General features: G+C 44.8%; 1 long non-coding RNA gene across 1 annotated transcript in view; it reads right to left on the minus strand.

The window, feature by feature from the left end:
- Positions 1-11,676: 11,676 nt before the first annotated feature.
- LOC135057796 (uncharacterized) overlaps positions 11,677-20,277 on the minus strand; it is a 57,880-nt gene continuing 49,279 nt past the window's right edge. The window contains exon 3 of the long non-coding RNA XR_010244365.1: positions 11,677-12,137. This is a non-coding gene — a long non-coding RNA (uncharacterized LOC135057796). The remainder of the gene's footprint in view (positions 12,138-20,277) is intronic.

Here is a 20,277-nt window from a genome sequence, read left to right on the forward strand (position 1 = left end):
CTCCTTTCATGTCTCTCTCCTTCGCCCCCTTATTTTAAACCGGTTCCATTTAAAGTCCCCGAGGCCAACCTCTGCAGAGTCTGAAACTGGAACGGACTTTGAAATCAAAGCTTTTCTTGACTCTCGTTATATTCACAAGAATCTACAGTATTTGGTGGAGTGGAAAGGTTTTGGCCCCGAGGAGAGGAGCTGGGTCAAGGCTACTGAAGTTATGGCTCCCCGACTGGTGCGGATTTTCCATTCCAGACATCCAACAAAACCTGAAAAGTGTCCGGGGGCCACTCCTGGAGGAGGGGGTACTGTCACACGCCATAGGCGGCGTTCACCGCGCTTACCCCTGCGTGCCTGCTGGTCTGTATTGCGGCCTTCGATGGTCCACGGGGTTCCGGCGCCTGGCTGGCGCGGCTCCCGGTGGTTCCCTGGGGCAGGGGCGCCACCATGACACCCGGCATCACGTGGGCGGGGAGCAGGTGACGTCATCAGACTGTTCCGCCAATCCAGCGGAGGCGGGAGATTCAAAGGCATACGCCGGGCAGAGCCTCGGCGCCTGAGTATCGTCTTTTCCCCAGAAGTGGATGCCAGTGCTCTTGTTCCCGGCGAATCTCTCTGCAGTCGTACCCCAGTGTCTCCGGCACTTCCAGGTGCCGGTTGCTGCACAGTTCCAGTGTATACAGCGGCTGGTGTGTTCCTCTGCAATCCAGTCACCAGTGCTTCTTGGAGTCAGCGTGGGCTGCGGGCTAAACTCCGCTCTCAAGTTCTACAAGTCATCAATGTCTTTAAACACTGCTCTCAAGTTCTACAAGTCATCTGTGTCTTTAAACACCGCTCCCAAGTTTTGCAAGTTACCAGTGTCTTATAACCACCGCTCCCAAGTTTTGCAAGTTACCAGTGTCTTTAACCACCGCTCCCAAGTTCTACAGTGTCTTTAATCATCGCTCTCAAGTCATACAAATCATCAGTGTCTTTAACCACCGTTCTCAAGTTCTACAGTGTCTTTAATCACCGCTCTCAAGTCATACAAATCATCAGTGTCTTTAACCACCGCTCACAAGTGTTTCAAATCATCAGAGTCTTTAACCACCGTTCACCAGTTCTTCAAATCATCAGTATCTTTAAAAACATCACTCACAAGTTCTTCAGTCACTATTATCTTGTACCAACACTCACAAGTACTTCTTTTCCTGGAAATCTTTAACATTGCTTACAAGTTCTCCTATAGGCCTGGACATTCCCCCCATACGTTCCTTCTCTGCTATGTGACATTGTGTTGCTCCCTTCCTGCAATAAAGTTCTTTAATATTTTCACCAAGCTTTACTGTCAGAGTCCTGTATGAGGAAGACCTATATCAAGCCATCCCTGTTCCGACCCAACTGTGGTTCCTCTCCCCTACCATCGGGAGAACCCCCGAGTTCACAACACCCCCAACCTAGGTCAGTGACATAGGCTTGTTTGCTATGGGCAACTTCTCTACTTGTCCACTTCTCCGCTCTTTTTTGGTAATGTCCCCATTATCAAAAAGTCCAATCAACAGGCCATGGGGAAGTTTCAATGACGGCAATCAAGTGAGAAAATGACAATGGAGACAATGGAAGCAGTTTTTGCCAGGTACTAATATCACACGATCAGTGGCAGAACTACCAGAGACAATTAAAGTAGTTGCTGCCAGGTGTTAGCCCTGAAGGGGTCATCTCTCTTACACTGTCCTTGCTTCCACCGTTCCCCTAAGTGCCCAATGCCCCTGGTGCAGTTTCTCTGCCTGATAGAGCGACCTGGTGGGCTTGCACAATGTGGAGGTGTGCTGCCGCTGTAGGCGATCACTTAGTGAATTATTTTAACATTGCAGTGATTGGTGCCAGCATGTGGGGGCATTATGGGTGGATCAGGAGTCACGAGTGTCGACGGGGAGTGGACGTGGGAAGTGATTTATTGCTCTGTCCTACCCCCATCTTTCTCCCTAAACCAATGCTGCACTGCTAGCTATCAGGATGTCGGGACAGCTAAGTAATGACGAGGAGCACAAATTGAGGCATCTGCTCTCAGCACTCACAGGTGGCTTTATTCAGCTGTATGTCTTCCATAGTGGTGCAGCTTTTCTCATGCACATTCTGTGCTCCTTGTGCTGAGGTCCTCACCTACCATCTGTTCTGCCTGCTCCAACAGGGTGTATGTCTACATGTCAGCCCCTCTCCCCAAAACTGTAGTGTGTATATCTATTTGCCCACCCTCCTCACTGTGTGTGTATCACTATTTCCCCTACCCCAGTTCACCATGTCACCATGTCGTCCCCCCAGGTCACAGTGTGTATCACTCTGTCATCACCCCCCAGGCTTCTCAGTGTGTACGTCTCCATGTCCCCCCAGGGTGTGCATCACAATGTCCCCCCAAGGTCTCAGTATATGTGACATAATGTCCCCTTAGGTCCCACTGTGAATGTCACCATGCCACCCATACCCCCCAGGTTGCAGTATGTGTCACCATGTCCTTCTGTCCACCAGGCCTCGCCTCCACACATTCCAAAACATTGGCCTCTTTAGCACTGTCCTTGACTGGTTTACCTCTTACCTCACTAACCACTCCTTCTCTGTGTCTGCCTCCAGCACCACCTCACACCCTTCCATCCTTCCTGTTGGTGTCCCTCAGGGTTCTGTCCTAGGACCCCTTCTGTTCTCCCTGTACACCTCTTCCCTGGGGGCGCTCATTAACTCCTTTGGCCTTCAATACCACCTCTATGCTGATGACACACAACTCTATCTTCACTAGCTCCCATTCCCCTACAGAATCCTCTTCAAACTCCTCACCCTCACATACAAGACCATCTCTAATTCCACTGCTACATCTCCAACCTCCTCTCCCTTCATACTCCCTCCCGCCCCCCTACGGTCGGCCAATGACCATCGCCTCTCCTCTACCCTGGTCACTGCTTCCCATGCTCAAGTTCAAGATTTTGCTCATGCTGCACCCCTTCAGTGGAACGTGCTCCCCCGCTCCACTAGACGCTCCCTGACCTTGCAAAGCTTCAAACGGGCACTGAAAACCCACCTTTTCATAAAATTGTACCCTTCCGATGCATAACCTAGTCGTGAGGCTGCTCCTCCATCCCCCTGCCTCATGCCTTGAACATCTCTGCTTTGCTTACATACTGCCACCAGGCTACCTCCCGCTTGCTTGCACCTCATGTCATCTGTCTGTCACCCGTTCCCACTAGATTGTTAGCTCTTCAGAGCAGTGCCCTCTTTCCTCTTGTTGTCAAAGCCCTCTTCTCGACCCATTTCACTCACAGCTCTCTCCTACGCAGCGACCATCTTTACCAGCTTTATCTCCTGCTGTTAAAGGCTAATCTCTATCTATGGCTGCCAGCCCCAAGTAGTGCGATGATTACTCCCTCTCTACTTACATCTTAGCTGTATTATGTTTTGAGAATTGTGGTGCTATTTGTTACCTGTATTCTATTTTTGTTATTTATTTACTGTAATGCTAAGTTTTGTCTCCCTGTACTGTCCTTTGTACGGTGCTGCGAAACACTTGTGGCACCTTATAAATAAAATGTAATAATAATAATGTAACCATGTCACCCCTCACCGGCAGCAGTGTGTATGTCTCCATGTCCACTTCAGTCCCCAATGTATATGTATCTATGTCCCCCCAGCCCCCTGTGTGTATGTCTCCATGTCCAGGCCCCAGTGTGTTTTTTATCATCCTTATGTATGTATGGTCTTTCTTTTCCTCTTTTGCCTGTGTCTCCCATTACACTTCTTATTATGTATCTTCTCCCCCCTCCCACCTACTTCTACCATTTGCCGACAACTATCCACCCTGACCCTGTGACCTTCACAAACCACTGTTCCTCTTGTCCTACACCTTCTTCAATCTCCTCATTTCTGCTTCCAGTTCTGGCCACTTCATCCCTTACCTTCCCCCTCTTCCTCTTCTGCTGAAGGTAACAGCGATGGGGGTATATTTACTAAGATTCGTGTTTGTGCCGAATTGGTGGGAGTTTGAAATCAAATTTTATTGGTCGGATTTTTCTGCAACTTTTTTAAATCATTTTCGGGAATTTACTAAGCTGTCAAGTTTTAGATGTTTGTATTTTTCAATGTCGATATTATTCATATTTCTCTGACGTCCTAGTGGATGCTGGGGACTCCGTAAGGACCATGGGGATATAGCGGCTCCGCAGGAGACAGGGCACAATAATAAAAGCTTTAGGATCAGGTGGTGTGCACTGGCTCCTCCCCCTATGACCCTCCTCCAAGCCTCAGTTAGTTAGTTAGTTAGTTAGATTTTTGTGCCCGGCCGAGAAGGGTGCAATCTAGGTGGCTCTCCTGAGCTGCTTAGAATAAAAGTTTAAGTTAGGTTTTTTTCTTTCAGTGAGACCTGCTGGCAACAGGCTCACTGCTACGAGGGACTTAGGGGAGAGAAGTAAACTCACCTGCGTGCAGGATGGATTTGCTTCTTAGGCTTCTGGACACCATTAGCTCCAGAGGGAGTCGGAACACAGGTCTCACCCTGGGGTTCGTCCCGGAGCCGTGCCGCCGACCCCCCTTGCAGATGCCGAAGTTGAAGAGGTCCAGAGGTCCAGAAACAGGCGGCAGAAGACTTTCAGTCTTCATAAGGTAGCGCACAGCACTGCAGCTGTGCGCCATTGTTGTCAGCACACTTCACCAACAGTCACCAACTGTCACTGAGGGTGCAGGGCGCTGGGGGGGGCGCCCTGGGCAGCAATGTATAATACCTTTTTATGGCTAAAATACATCACATATAGCCCTTGAGGCTATATGGATGTATTTAACCCCTGCCAGATCTCAAACTCCGGGAGAAGAGCCCGCCGAAAAGGGGGCGGGGCCTATTCTCCTCAGCACACGGCGCAATTTTCCTGCTCAGCTCTGCTGTGAGGAAGGCTCCCAGGCTCTCCCCTGCACTGCACTACAGAAACAGGGTTAAAACAGAGAGGGGGGGCACTTATTTGGCGATATGATTACATATATAAAAATGCTATAAGGGAAAACACTTGTATAAGGGGTTGTCCCTGTATAATTATAGCGTTTTTGGTGTGTGCTGGCAAACTCTCCCTCTGTCTCCCCAAAGGGCTAGTGGGGTCCTGTCCTCTATCAGAGCATTCCCTGTGTGTGTGCTGTGTGTCGGTACGTGTGTGTCGACATGTAGGAGGACGATGTTGGTGAGGAGGCGGAGCAAATTGCCTGTATTGGTGATGTCACTCTCTAGGGAGTCGACACTGGAATGGATGGCTTATTTAGGAATTACGTGATAATGTCAACACGCTGCAAGGTCGGTTGACGACATGAGACGGCCGGCAAACAAATTAGTACCTGTCCAGGCGTCTCAGACACCGTCAGGGGCTTGTAAAAACGCCCATTTACCTCAGTCGGTTGACACAGACACAGACACGGACACTGACTCCAGTGTCGACGGTGAATAAACAAACGTATTTTCCTTTAGGGCCACACGTTTCATGTTAAGGGCAATGAAGGAGGTGTTACATATTTCTGATACTACAAGTACCACAAATAAGGGTATTATGTAGGGTGTGAATAAACTACTTGTAGTTTTTCCTGAATCAGATAAATTAAATGAAGTGTGTGATGATACGTGGGTTTCCTCCGATAGAAAATTATTGGCGGTATACCTTTTCCCGCCAGAAGTTAGGGCGAGTTGGGAAACACACCTTAGGGTGGATAAGGCGCTCACACGCTTATAAAAACAAGGGGCGTTACCGTCTCCAGATACGGCAGCCCTCAAGGAGCCAGCTGATAGGAAGCTGAAAAATATCCTAAAAGTATATACACACATACTGGTGTTATACTACGACCAGCAATCGCCTCAGCCTGGATGTGCAGCGCTGAGGGGGCTTGGTCGGATTTCCTGACTGAAAATATTGATACCCTTGACAGGGACAAGATTTTATTGACTATAGATGCCTTCTATATATGCGAGATGCGCAGAGGGATATTTGCATTCTGGCATCAAGAGTAAATGTGATGTCCATATCTGCCAGACGAAGACACGACAGTGGTCAGGTGATGCAGATTCCAGACGGCACATGGAAGTATTGCCGTATAAAGGGGCGGTCCATCGGACCTGGTGGCCATGGCAACAGCTGAAAAATCCACCTTTTGTTACCCCAAGTCACATCTCAGCAGAAAAGGACACAGTCTTTTCAGTCTCAGTCCTTTCGTCCCCATAAGGGCAGGCGGGCAAAAGGGCCAGTCATATCTGCCCAGGGGTAGAGGAAAGGGAAGAAGACTGCAGCAGGCAGCCCATTCCCAGGAACAGAAGCCCTCCACAGCTTCTGCCAAGTCCGCAGCATGACGCTGGGGCAGTACAAGCGGACTCAGGTGCGGTAGGGGGTCATCTCAAGAGTTTCAGCACGCAGGGGGCTCACTCACAAGTGGACTCCTGGATCCTACACGTAGTATCCCAGGTGTACATTGGAAATTCGAGACGTCTCCCCCTCACAAGTTCCTGAAGTCTGCTTTACCAACGTCTCCCTCCGACAGGGAGGCAGTATTGGGAACAATTCACAGGCTGTATTCCCAGCAGGTGATAATCAAAGTACCCCTTCTACAACAAGGGAAGGGGTATTATTCCACACTATATTGTGGTACTGAAGCCAGACGGCTCGGTGAGATCTGAAATATTTGAACACTTACATACAAGCGTTCAAATCAAGATGGAGTCACTCAGAGTAGTGATAGCGAACCAGGAAGAAGGGGACGATATGGTGTCACTGGATATCAGGGACGCTTACCTACATGTCCAAATTTGCCTTCTCACCAAGGGTACCTCAGGTTCGTGGTACAGAACTGTCACTATCAGTTCAGACGCTGCCGTTTGGATTGTCCACGGCACCCCGGGTCTTTACCAAGGTAATGGCCGAAATGATGATTCTTCTTAAAAGAAATATGGACGCTTTCCTGATAAAGGCAAGGTCCAGAGAACAGTTGGAGGTCGGAGTAGCACTATCTTAAGTAGTTCTACGACAGCACGAGTGGATTCTAAATATTCCAAAATCGCATTTTTTTCCGACGACACGTCTACTGTTCCTAGGGATGATTCTGGACACAGTCCAGAAAAGGATGTTTTCTCCCGGAGAAGAAAGCCAGGGAGTTATCCGAGCTAGTCAGGAACCTCCTAAAACCAGGAAAAGTATCAGTGCATCATTGCACAAGGATCCTGTGAAAAATGGTGGTTTCTTACAAAGCGATCCCATTCGGTAGATTTCACGCAAGAACCTTTCCGTGGGATCTGCTGGAAAAATGGTCCGGATCGCATCTTCAGATGCATCAGCGGATAACCCTGTCTCCAAGGACAAGGGTGTTTCTTCTGCGGTGGCTGCAGAGTGCTCATCTATGAAAGGGCCGCAGATTCGGCATTCAGGACTGGGTCCTGGTGACCACGGATGCCAGCCTGAGTGGCTGGGGAGCAGTCACACAAGGAAAAAATCTCCAGAGAGTGTGATCAAGTCTGGAGACTTCTCTCCACATAAATATACTGGAGCTAAGGGCAAATTACAATGCTCTAAGCTTAGCAAGACCTCTGCTTCAAGGTCAGCCGGTATTGATCCAGTGGGACAACATCACGGCAGTCGCCCACGTAAACAGGGCGGCACAAGAAGCAGGAGGGAAATGGCAGAAACTACAAGGATTCTTCGCTGGGCGAAAAATCATGTGATAACACTCTCAGCAGTGTTCATTCCGGGAGTGGAAAACTGGGAAGCAGACTTCCTCAGCAGGCATGACCTCTACCCGGGAGAGTGGGGACTTCATCGGGAAGTCTTCCACATGATTGTAAACCGTTGGGAAAAACCAAAGGTGGACATGATGGCGTCCCGCCTGAACAAAAAACTAGACAGATATTGCGCCAGGTCAAGGGACCCTCAGGCAATAGCGGTGGACGCTCTGGTAACACTGTGGGTGTACCAGTCAGAGTATGTGTTCCCTCCTATGCCTCTCATACCAAAAGTACTGAGAATCATAAGAGGGAGATGAGTAAGAACGATACTCGTGGTTCCGGATTGGCCAAGAAGGACTTGGTACCCGAAACTTCAAGAGATGTTCACGGAAGACCCGTGGCCTCTACCTTTAAGAAAGGACCTGCTCCAGCAGGGGCCTTGTCTGTTCCAAGACTTACCGCGGCCGCGTTTGACGGCATGGCGGTTGAACGCCGGATCCTGAAAGGGCATTCCAGATGAAGTCATCCCTACCCTGGTCGAAGACAGGAAGGATGTAACCGCAAAACATTTTCACCGCATTTGGTGAAGATATGTTGCGTGGTGTGAGGCCAAGAAGGCCCCTACAGAGGAATTCCAACTGGGTCGTTTCCTACATTTCCTGAAAACAGGACTGTCTATGGGCCTAAAATTAGGGTCCATTAAGGTTCAAATTTCGGCCCTGTCGAATTTCTTCCAGAAAGAACTGGCTTTAGTGCCTGACGTTCAGATGTTTGTAAAAGGGGTACTGCATATACAGCCTCATTTTGTGCCCCAGTGGCACCTTGGGATCTCAATGTTGTTTTGAGTTTCCTAAAGTCACATTGGTTTGAACCACTCACCACTGTGGACTTAAAATATCTCACATGGAAGGTGACGATGCTATTAGCCCTGGCTTCAGCCAGGCGTGGGTCAGAATTGGCGGCTTTATCATATATAAAGCCCTTACTTAATTTTTCATTCTGACAGGGCAGAATTGAGGACTCGTCCTCAATTTCTCCTTAAGGTGTTTTCTGTTTTTCACATGAACCAACCTATTGTGGTACCTGCGGGTACTAGGGACTTGGAGGACTCCAAGTTACTTGACGTTGTCAGGGCCCTGAAAAATATGTTTCCAGGACGGCTGGAGTCAGAAAATCTGACTCGCTGTTTAGCCTGTATGCACCCAACAAGATGGGTGCTCCTGCTTCTAAGCAGACGATTGCTCGCTGGATTTGTAATACAATTCAGTTTACACATTCTGTGGCAGGCCTGCCACAGCCAAAATCTGTAAAAGCCCATTCCAAAAGGAAGGGGGCTCATCTTGGGCGACTGCCCGAGGGGTCTCGGCTTTACAACTTTGCCGAGCAGTTACTTGGTCAGGGGCAAACACGTTTGCTAAATTCTACAAATTTGATACCCTGGCTGAGGAGGACATGGAGTCTCTCATTCGGTGCTGCAGGGTCATCCGCACTCTCCCGCCCGTTTGGGAGCTTTGGTATAATCCCCATGGTCCTTACGGAGTCCCCAGCATCCACTAGGACGTCAGAGAAAATAAGATTTTACTTACCGATAAATCTATTTCTCGTAGTCCGTAGTGGATGCTGGGCGCCCATCCCAAGTGCGGATTGTCTGCAATACTTGTACATAGTTATTGTTACAAAAATCGGGTTATTCTTGTTGTGAGCCATCTTGTCAGAGGCTCCTTCGTTGTTATCATACTGTTAACTGGGTTCAGATCACAGGTTGTACGGTGTAATTGGTGTGGCTGGTATGAGTCTTACCCGGGATTCAATATCCTTCCTTATTATGCACGCTCGTCCGGGCACAGTATCCTAGCTGAGGCTTGGAGGAGGGTCATAGGGGGAGGAGCCAGTGCACACCACCTGATCCTAAAGCTTTTATTATTGTGCCCTGTCTCCTGCGGAGCCGCTATATCCCCATGGTCCTTACGGAGTCCCCAGCATCCACTACGGACTACGAGAAATAGATTTATCGGTAAGTAAAATCTTATTTTTTTCTCCTCAATTTGCGGCCGGATTAGTGTTTTCCGGCCGAAGATTAGTTTTTTTCCCGGATTCGTAGTTTTCATTCACGGCAGTGTTTTAGTATTTTGCGGCTGCATTTCCACTTATACTTTCGTTTTTGGCACTCGAACATGATTGGTTGTGTTTCAGATGTAGGAGTGTCTGTGCGGCACAGTATAAATACGCCCCAAACCGTCCGAACCTCGTGGGTTAAGTTAGTGGAGAGGTGAGAGGTTGTTTTGTGGAGTTGGTGAGTTGGTTTGTGGATTTGGTGAGGTTTTCTTATGAGTTCTGAGTGCTGTATTGTGTATGAAAGTAATCTTGTCATTCTTGTGTAGTTTGTTTGGAGTTTGTCTTATTGATTGTCCTTGTCCTTTTTTAGTCTATTGTCAGTGTGTGTGTGTGTGTGTGTGTGTGTGTGTGTGTGTGTGTGTGTGTGTGTGGTTGGTGTGTAGTGGTAGTAGAAGAGTGTTATTTGTGTTTTTTTCTCAGTATTAATTGTTGTTTGTCTTTAGTACGTCAGACTCAGAGGTGGGTGAGGTGGAGGAGGTGAGTGAGGTGGAGGAGGTGAGTGAGGTGGAGGAGGTGAGTGAGGTGGAGGAGGTGAGTGAGGTGGAGGGGGTGAGTGAGGTGGAGGGGGTGAGTGAGGTGGAGGAGGTTAGTGATAGGGACGAGGTTAGTGAGGTGGAGGAGGTGGGTGAGGTTGCTGCTGCAGCCTCTAGTGACAGTGATGCAGCTCTGCAGCCATGCACCACTACAAAGACTGGCCACAATGTGAAATTTAGTTATGCAGAGTATGTGGCTTTGGTGCGTGAGCTGATGAAATATCATCGTCAGCTGTTTGGCCGTGAGTCAGCAAAGGTCACATCACGCAAGAAGAGTGTCTTGTGGGGCAAAGTGGTTGCGGCTGTCAACAGCGAGGGTGTGGTCAAGCATACAGAGGACATGTGCCGCAAATGCTTTTATGATATAAAGCGGCGTGTGGAGGTGAAAATGGCCAAGGAGGCGAAGTCTGCTCAACAGACAGGTGGGGGACATCCCTTTATCGCCAAATATCTTGAGTACAAGGAGCCCATGAGGAGCCTAATTCCTCCTGAAGTTTTCAGAGCTACTTATGTCCGGGATTCGGATCAGTCCAGGCAGGATGGTGAGGGTTTTTAAAAAAAAATATTTTGCCATTTCTTAGTGCGTTTGTAACTTTTCAAAACATAACATCTTCTATTGACTGTATTTGTGTAAGTTACTTTATGCATTTCTGTTTATTAGTTGTGTTTTTATTTTTTCACACAGATTGGAGTGTGCAAATTTAATTTGTGTCTTGAAAATCATAATCACATTACTGCAGTTGCTTGTTTATGTTGATTGGCTATGGCTATATATTCATACTGTATACTTTTTTTGTGTGGCTCATGAGGCAGAGCCACTTACTCTTTGCATTGTCAATTTGTCTGCAAATGTAAAATGTATGTCTTGCATTAAAAATTAGCTTACAGTGTTTTTTTGCGGATTGAGTGTGTTTTTGTTTTTTTTCTGTTGTTTTTCGTTATTTGGTGGTGATCTCTTTGTTTGCCACGTGACAAGAGTACTCTTTTTGTTTTTTTTTTGTTTGAGGACAATGTGTTCTGCATTTAATGCTACATTTTTAAAAACATTTTTTTTTGGGGGGGGGATTGTGTAATAGTGTTTGTGGACTTGAACACATCATACTGTTTTGTTTCCGCCTACATTAATTCTTTTACACTCCACATTCTTTAAAAACATAATTGTCATTTGTAGTGTTGTGTGTTAATGTATGTGTTTTTGTGTGATACTATTAGTGCTTAAACATTAGGCTTGTTGGAAATGTGACCTAAGCACATGGCCCAATGATGTGGGGTTTGTTTTGTTTGGTTCCTGGACAAAGTACACACAATATACACTTTAACAAATGTTGCTATGTTTTTTTTATTTTGTTAAATGTGTATTTACTTAAGCAATAAACAAAAAATAATGATGTTCAAATTTTGTTTACACAGTATTAAAAAAACAAACACGCTTTTCATATCTTCACAGTGTCCAAAAAAACAACAACAGGGCGGCCTGCCACCACTCAGGCACAAGATGATGATGATGGTGAAGCAGGTAAAGTTACAATATATGGACATATTATGAGTGCAAATGATTTGGCACAACATTAATTTTTTTTTGTGTATAGGACCATCCACACAATGGCTCATTCCCAGAAGGAGGCGTCCAGAGGATTCTGGCAGGCAAAGACATATGGCCCACAAGAGACACAGGCCGGATGTGCATACCAGACAACACGAGTCACCACCTCAACGACGCATATCAAATGTGTCCTCAAGGCCCCCATTCCAACTATTGGAGAGTCCGCCAACATGGGAACCACAATCACCTCAGCTGCCTGGTGAGTAGAAAAAAACCAAACATTAGTACACATACTTACACAGGGCACTTTATAAAAAAATATCCTGGTTGGAGACCACACAATAGCCTACGTATGGCTGAACCCCAACAACAAAATGCCTAACAAATGTTATGGAGTTACAGCTCAACACTAAATATATGTGTGTACACTTCAGCCATAGAGTAGTGTATTAAGATGAAGATGCTGCAATAAAAGCAGAAGTGCAAGCTTCACAAGGATTAGATCATAAAAAACTGGTGTGTGGTGATGTAGTTAGATGTAGTGTGGAGATCCAGCATACCCATCATAAATTTTGTGTAACCAATCCTAGTTTAACACGTTTAAACAAGCCATAATCAGTGTTTGCACAGTATGTTATGTATTTGTGAGACGGATTTGGATTAATATTACATTCTAAAACAACACATCTAATATAGTCGAGAGGCATGGCCTTAATGTAACTGGAGTATTGATGTTGTTGACAACACCATTTGGAATCACCTTTATCATGTCTTGGCACAAAAAAACAACAAATCATATTAAAACAATATATGTCTATATAAACTAAAATGTTGTTCCATTACAGCTCATACAGATGACAACAACATTCCCTCGGATCCCCAGCATGACACACAAATGGAGGAAAGCTTTGTGTTACATCTCCAGCCAATTGACCAAACAACACCTACAACACCACCTGTGAGTCCACCATCACAAGTGACAATACAGAATCACGTTTTTTGGAATACTTGGTCAACCCAGCAGGCAAATAACCTGGATTGTCTGCGTAGTCATATGCAATTTCTAGCTAGTCTGCCACATCATCTTCCCCAATTTAGTCGAAATAGTAGTCGGCTAAGTGTGCAAGTCACTCGAATTGCCAACACAATGGAATTAATGCGTGCCGACAACACACATATGATGAACACATTCCAGAGAGTAATGGATGAACAACACAGACAGCACAAAACTACCTCAACATTCTGTAAACCAATCAAATGTTAATAGAAAGCATCAGCCGCATTATGGAAAGTCACACTGCAGCTACCAGAGAACTCAATGCTACTCTGAGTAACCTTAGCCAAAACCTCAGTTCCCAACAAGCATTACAACCAAGCACCAGCTCAGGAAACACAACTCCTATCATTTTCCCAGTTACCTCCCCACCAAGGCGATCCAGCCGTACATGGACACATGTCACTGGGAAAGGCACATCAGCCTCCAAAGTGGCACCCAAAAAATAGGCTTCAGGTGTTGTTGTTCATTCTGTTTAGGATGAAGAAACTGCGTCAGTTTAAGTGTATGAAGGACACTGAAATTGTAAATTTGACATCATTAATCTCTCCCATAATGTGAATTTTTTGTAAGTCCTAATCACTCTCAGTATTACATGACCATTATTACACTTCTTTCCAATAATAATCAGAATCATTATTCCTTGGTCAGTATCCATATTCTTTACAATAATAATCAGAATCATTATTCCTTGGTCAGTATCCATATTCTTTACAATAACAATCAGAATCATTATTCCTTGGTCAGTATCCATATTCTTTACAATAACAATCAGAATCATTATTCCTTGGTCAGTATCCATATTCTTTACAATAATAATCAGAATCATTATTCCTTGGTCAGTATCCATATTCTTTACAATAATAATCAGAATCATTATTCCTTGGTCAGTATCCATATTCTTTACAATAACAATCAGAATCATTATTCCTTGGTCAGTATCCATATTCTTTACAATAATAATCAGAATCATTATTCCTTGGTCAGTATCCATATTGTTTACAATAATAATCAGAATCATTATTCCTTGGTCAGTATCCATATTCTTTACAATAATAATCAGAATCATTATTCCTTGGTCAGTATCCATATTCTTTACAATAATAATTAGAATCATTATTCCTTGGTCAGTATCCATATTCTTTACAATAATAATCAGAATCATTATTCCTTGGTCAGTATCCATTTTCTTTAGAATAATAGAATCATTATTCCTTGGTCAGTATCCATACCCTTGAAATGGACAATCAGAATCAGTAAGACCTGAGCATTATGTCATTTAATTGGTTAAAAAACCAATCACATTGTTAGCAGGGCATGTACTGTATTTGCATTATGGCACTGTCATGACTCATTCTGTAAAATGTGCCTTTATTGCTATTTTATTCAATTTTTTTGTAGAGGTGTGGTTATGCCATGTTTTTTCACAATTACAATGCCATGTATCCACATTATGAAGATATTAATTGTAACCATTATGTTTTTTTTTACTAAAACATTACGCAGTTTCATAGAAAAAAAAAAAAAAATTAATGTCTTAGTTAATGGCTTGTATTTGTACTCTGTGGTTTGGCCACACAACCATGCGGCCTTAAACAAGGAAAACAGCCCAAAAAAATTTTGTGCAACAAAACACATGCTTGTCTACCTGAAAAACCCATGAGCACCACACATATTACGTTCACACATACTGTATACAACAAATATATTACACATGCATCAATTGTATGTCAGTAAATGCATTGTACATATATATATATATATATATATATATATATATATATATACAGGTTGAGTATCCCATATCCAAATATTCCGAAATACGGAATATTCCGAAATACGGACTTTTTTGAGTGAGAGTGAAATAGTGAAACCTTTGTTTTTTGATGGCTCAGTGTACACAACCTTTGTTTAATACACAAAGTTACAAAAAATATTGTATTAAATGACATTTAGGCTGTGTGTATAAAGTGTATATGAAACATAAATTAATTGTGTGAATGTAGACACACTTTGTTTAATGCACAAAGTTATAAAAAATATTGGCTAAAATTACCTTCAGGCTGTGTGTATATGTAACATAAATGCATTCTGTGCTTAGATTTAGGTCCCATCACCATGATATCTCATTATGGTATGCATTGTTCCAAAATACGGAAAAATCCGATATCCAAAATACCTCTGGTCCCAAGCATTTTGGATAAGGGATACTCAACCTGTATATATATATATATATATATATATATATATATACATACATACACTGCTCAAAAAAGTAAAGGGAACACTAAAATAACACATCCTAGATCTGAATGAATGAAATATTCTTATTAAATACTTTGTTCTTTACATAGTTGAATGTGCTGACAACAAAATCACACAAAAACTATCAATGGAAATCAAATTTATTAACCCATGGAGGTCTGGATTTGGAGTCACCCTCAAAATTAAAGTGGAAAATCACACTACAGGCTGATCCAACTTTGATGTAATGTCCTTAAAACAAGTCAAAATGAGGCTCAGTAGTGTGTGTGGCCTCCACGTGCCTGTATGACCTCCCTACAACCCACACAAGTGGCTTAGGCAGCGCAGCTCATCCAGGATGGCACATCAATTCGAGCTGTGGAAAGAAGGTTTGCTGTGTCTGTCAGCGTAGTGTCCAGAGCATGGAGACGCTACCAGGAGACAGGCCAGTACATCAGGAGACGTGGAGGAGGCCGTGGGAGGGCAACAACCCAGCAGCAGGACCGCTACCTCCGCCTTTGTGCAAGGAGGAACAGGAGGAGCACTGCCAGAGCCCTGCAAAATGACCTGCATGTGTCTACTCAAACGATCAGAAACAGACTCCATGAGGGGTGGTATGAGGGCCCGACGCCCACAGGTGGGGGTTGTGCTTACAGCCCAACACCGTGCAGGACGTTTGGCATTTGCCAGAGAACACCAAGATTGGCAAATTCGCCACTGGCGCCCTGTGCTCTTTACAGATGAGAGCAGGTTCTCACTGAGCACATGTGACAGACGTGACAGAGTCTGGAGACGCCAAGGAGAACGTTCTGCTGCCTGCAACATACTCCAGCATGACCGGTTTGGCAGTGGGTCAGTAATGGTGTGGGGTGGCATTTCTTTGGGGGGCCGCACAGCCCTCCATGTGCTCGTCAGAGGTAGCCTGACTGCCATTAGGTACCGAGATGAGATCCTCAGACCCCTTGTGAGACCATATGCTGGTGCGGTTGGCCCTGGGTTCCTCCTAATGCAAGACAATGCTAGACCTCATGTGGCTGGAGTGTGGCAGCAGTTCCTGCAAGACGAAGGCATTGATGCTATGGACTGGCCCGCCCGTTCCCCAGACCTGAATCCAATTGAGCACATCTGGGACATCATGTCTCGCTCCATCCACCAACGCCACGTTGCACCACAGACTGTCCAGGAGTTGGCGGATCCTTTAGTCCAGGTCTGGGAGGAGATCCCTCAGGAGACCATCCGCCACATCATCAGGAGTATGCCCAGGCATTGTAGTGAGGTCATACAGGCACGAGGAGGCCACACACACTACTGAGCCTCATTTTGACTTGTTTTAAGGACATTACATCAAAGTTGGATCAGCCTGTAGTGTATTTTTCCACTTTAATTTTGAGGGTGACTCCAAATCCAGACCTCCATGGGTTAATAAATTTGATTTCCATTGATAATTTTTGTGTGATTTTATTGCCAGCACATTCAACTATGTAAAGAACAAAGTATTTAATAAGAATACTTCATTCATTCAGATCTAGGATGTGTTATTTTAGTGTACCCTTTATTTTTTTGAGCAGCGTATATATATATATATATATATATATATATATATATATAGAATAGAAGAAGGAGAATATATATTAGTGCTGGGCAACTATTAAAATTTCTAATCACGATTAATCGCAAGATTTTATGCGATTAATCGTATTTTTAGGCACTTGAAAAATTATAAGAAGCGCTGTCCGTGAGGGTATATATTGTATTTTATTAACACAACAATTCAATTAATTAACAACATATAAAGGTAAGGTACACAAAATATCAAATACATTTGATGGGCTGGATTAGGGTGCTAGGGGGGCTGGTCAAAAGGCAAATTCACTAGCAGCAGACAATAGCCCTGTGGACATCACACATAGTTAAATGAAAAAAAAAATTGCATGGGGTCCCCCCTCCTACGTCTAACCAGCCTCGGGCTCTTTGAGCCGGTCCTGGTTGTAAAAATACAAGGGAAAAATTGTGTAGGGTCCCCCCATATTTAAACAACCAGCACCGGGCTCTGCGTCCAGTCCTAGTTCAAAAAATATGGGGACAAAAGATGTAGGGGTCCTCCGTATTTTTTAAACCAGCACCGGGCTCCACTAGCCAGAGAGATAATGCCACAGCCGGGGGACACTTTTATATAGGTCCCTGCGGCCGAGGAATTACCCCCCCAACTAATCACCCCTGGCCGGGGTACCCTAGAGGAGTGTGGACCCCTTAAATCAAGGGGTCCCCCCCTCAAGCCACCCATGGGCCAGGGGTGAAGCCCAAAGCTGTCCCCCCCATCCGTGGGTGGTGGATGGGAGGCTGATAGCCTTTGTGTAAAAAATAGAATATTGTTTTTTTGTGGTAGAACTACAAGCCCCAGCAAGCCTCCCCCGCAAGCTGGTACTTGGAGAACCACAAGTACCAGCATGCGGGAAAATAATGGGCCCGCTGGTACCTGTAGTTCTACAACAACAAAAATACCACAAAAAAAACACAACACACACACACACTGTGAAAGTACAACTTTACAATCATACATGCACACTTACACACTCACATACTTACCTAGTTTCCCACGAAGCACCTCGGTCCCCTTGTCCATGTAGAATCCACGGGTTACATGTAAATAAAAATTATACTTACAAACAATCCGGCATCGTTCTTTCCTCTTCTTTGTAGACATAATCCACGGACTTGATTAAAATAAAAAAAACGGAAACCCGATCCACGCACTGAAAGGGGTTCTACGTTTACACATAGAAAACCCTTTCCCCGAATGCCGGGACCCCAGCCAATCAGGGAGCGCCACGTCATGGAGCGCACAGCCAATCAGGAGAGCACCATGACATGGCGCTTCCTGATTGGCTGGCGTGACCTTCAGTGACAGAAGTCACGTGGGGTCCAGGTATTCGGGGAAAGGGTTTTCTATGTGTCAAGACACTGAAACCTAGATTTCAGTACTCCAAAACATCTTTCTATCACATTCCGAGTGACCTTATGTGCATGATTGTAATTGTGTTCAGCAGGGGAATCAGGACTGGAGAATGGAGTCAGAAGCCAAGAGAAACAGCCATATCCCCCATCACATGAAAGACATATATAGTATAGACTGTAAAGTAGGTATTCAGCAACACATTGCTGACATAGTGGCCATTTTTAACATATATACATTTATACACATATCTAGTTGCATACCCAGCAGCCATCCATCGGGCATTTGTCCGGCGTCAAATTTATCAAAGAGGGATGACTGACTGAGGATGAAGGAGTCATGGCAGCCACCAGGGTAACCAGCAACAACACTCATTATTTTTAGTTTTGCACCACAAACCACCTGGACATTAGTAGAGTGGTCCTGATGTCGATTAGTATAAATATACTGCCTGCCCCTAGGTGGTCTCAGCTCAACATGTGTACAATCTATGGCACCTAGTACATTGGGCATGCCAGCTAGGCCGTTGAAAGCTACCCTGACTGCATGCCACTGAGACGCCTGGGTAGGGAAGCAGTTAGAGGCAACTATGTGGGGTTGGAATGCATCCAACACCTGTGTGTACATTTGAACAAATGAGGTGAGTGAGATGAGTACAACTAACAACCACACTGTGTAATGTAACATCCCGCATAAACTACTTTGGCATAGATGAGTATGTATGGTATACATCACCTGATTTAAGTATTTTGAAAAGGTGGGCTGTGAGATCCGAATGACATCGCCACACACAGCCTGAAAGCTGCCAGTAGCCAGAAAATGCAACACAGCCAGGAGTTTGTGCAGGCCTGAGACAGAGCGAGAGCATGCTGTCTCAGGGTCTAGGTCCAGTTTGACAAGGTCATACAGACGGAAAATGTTTTATTTAGCCGGAACATCTGTATGACCTGGTCATCGGCCAATGCATCTAAGTTTAAATGCCCCCTAAAAAAAACGAGGCCTGCGCAGTCTCCGCGGCATCTGTACAACCTGCTGATGATGTTCAGTTTCATGACCCTGGTTTCTTCCAGACTGATAGAGCAGTCTCAGAAATCCCCCAGCACACAATACTTCACTGCTACACAGCCCAGCAGCCATTTCAGAGTGAGGGATGTGAATAATGTGCTTAGGCCCCTTTTAAAGGCTCCAAAATTCAGGTGTGATTAATGGTGAAGTTGAAACACATGTAAACATGCCAGCCAAAAGCAGGTCTATTTTTTCCCAGCGGTTTTTTACTAATCACAATTTTTTTTACGGTCGCAATTGTCCTTTCACGGATGACATTACAAATACGAAAGCTTGGTAAATTACTGTGTTCTATACATAAACAGCCGCGTTTGACCGATGGTCTATTCATTCGTATTTGTGAACTCTGCGTAAATATACCACATGGTGTCTGCTGGCAGCCGTTAAGTGGCGATATGGAGACACCTGACAGTGGAAGATGCACACTATCTTCTAGCAGTGCTTCTTACCTAGTGTTAAAAACTAGGAATGGTTTAAATCAAATCCTAGTTTGTGGATGTGTGTGCATTGGAGGAGGGGGGGGGGGGGGGGTTACCAACATCTATCTTGCCTGGAGTGAAGTTACACCACTGCTCATGCTGGATCTCTTATCTTGTTTTTTTTTTTTAAAGGTTAAAGTAGTTATATGACTGCAAGGATGACAGTAAGTGCTGGCCCCACAGATTGTCACCAAATGGGTATGAATAATTTGCCCTCTTAAGGCCTTTAAGCACCCAGTAGACACCTCTATTCTAAATATTCAAGTACATGGACTAGCTGTTGAAGAAAGGTTACAAAATGGTTAACATATATTACTTCAAACCGACTGGAACCCAATAAATTACTCTAAGTGCAATGTGCTCCAAACACTTTCTAAACATTCTATTTAAACATGGCTAATTACATTGAAACACATTAAAGTACATTTAACTTATCCCTGGTACCTCCATTTCATATCACTCCTAATAAGCTGCTGAGAGAATGCCATCAGGTAGTCATCATTAAGTGCAATTAGGGAATAGTAGACACCATTATCTGCTTGATACTTTGTGAGGTTAAGTAAAAATGAGCCTGCTTTTACAAGGCATTATCAGTCGTATA

Source organism: Pseudophryne corroboree, chromosome 3 (genome assembly GCF_028390025.1).
Source record: "Pseudophryne corroboree isolate aPseCor3 chromosome 3, aPseCor3.hap2, whole genome shotgun sequence".
NCBI lineage: Eukaryota > Metazoa > Chordata > Amphibia > Anura > Myobatrachidae > Pseudophryne > Pseudophryne corroboree.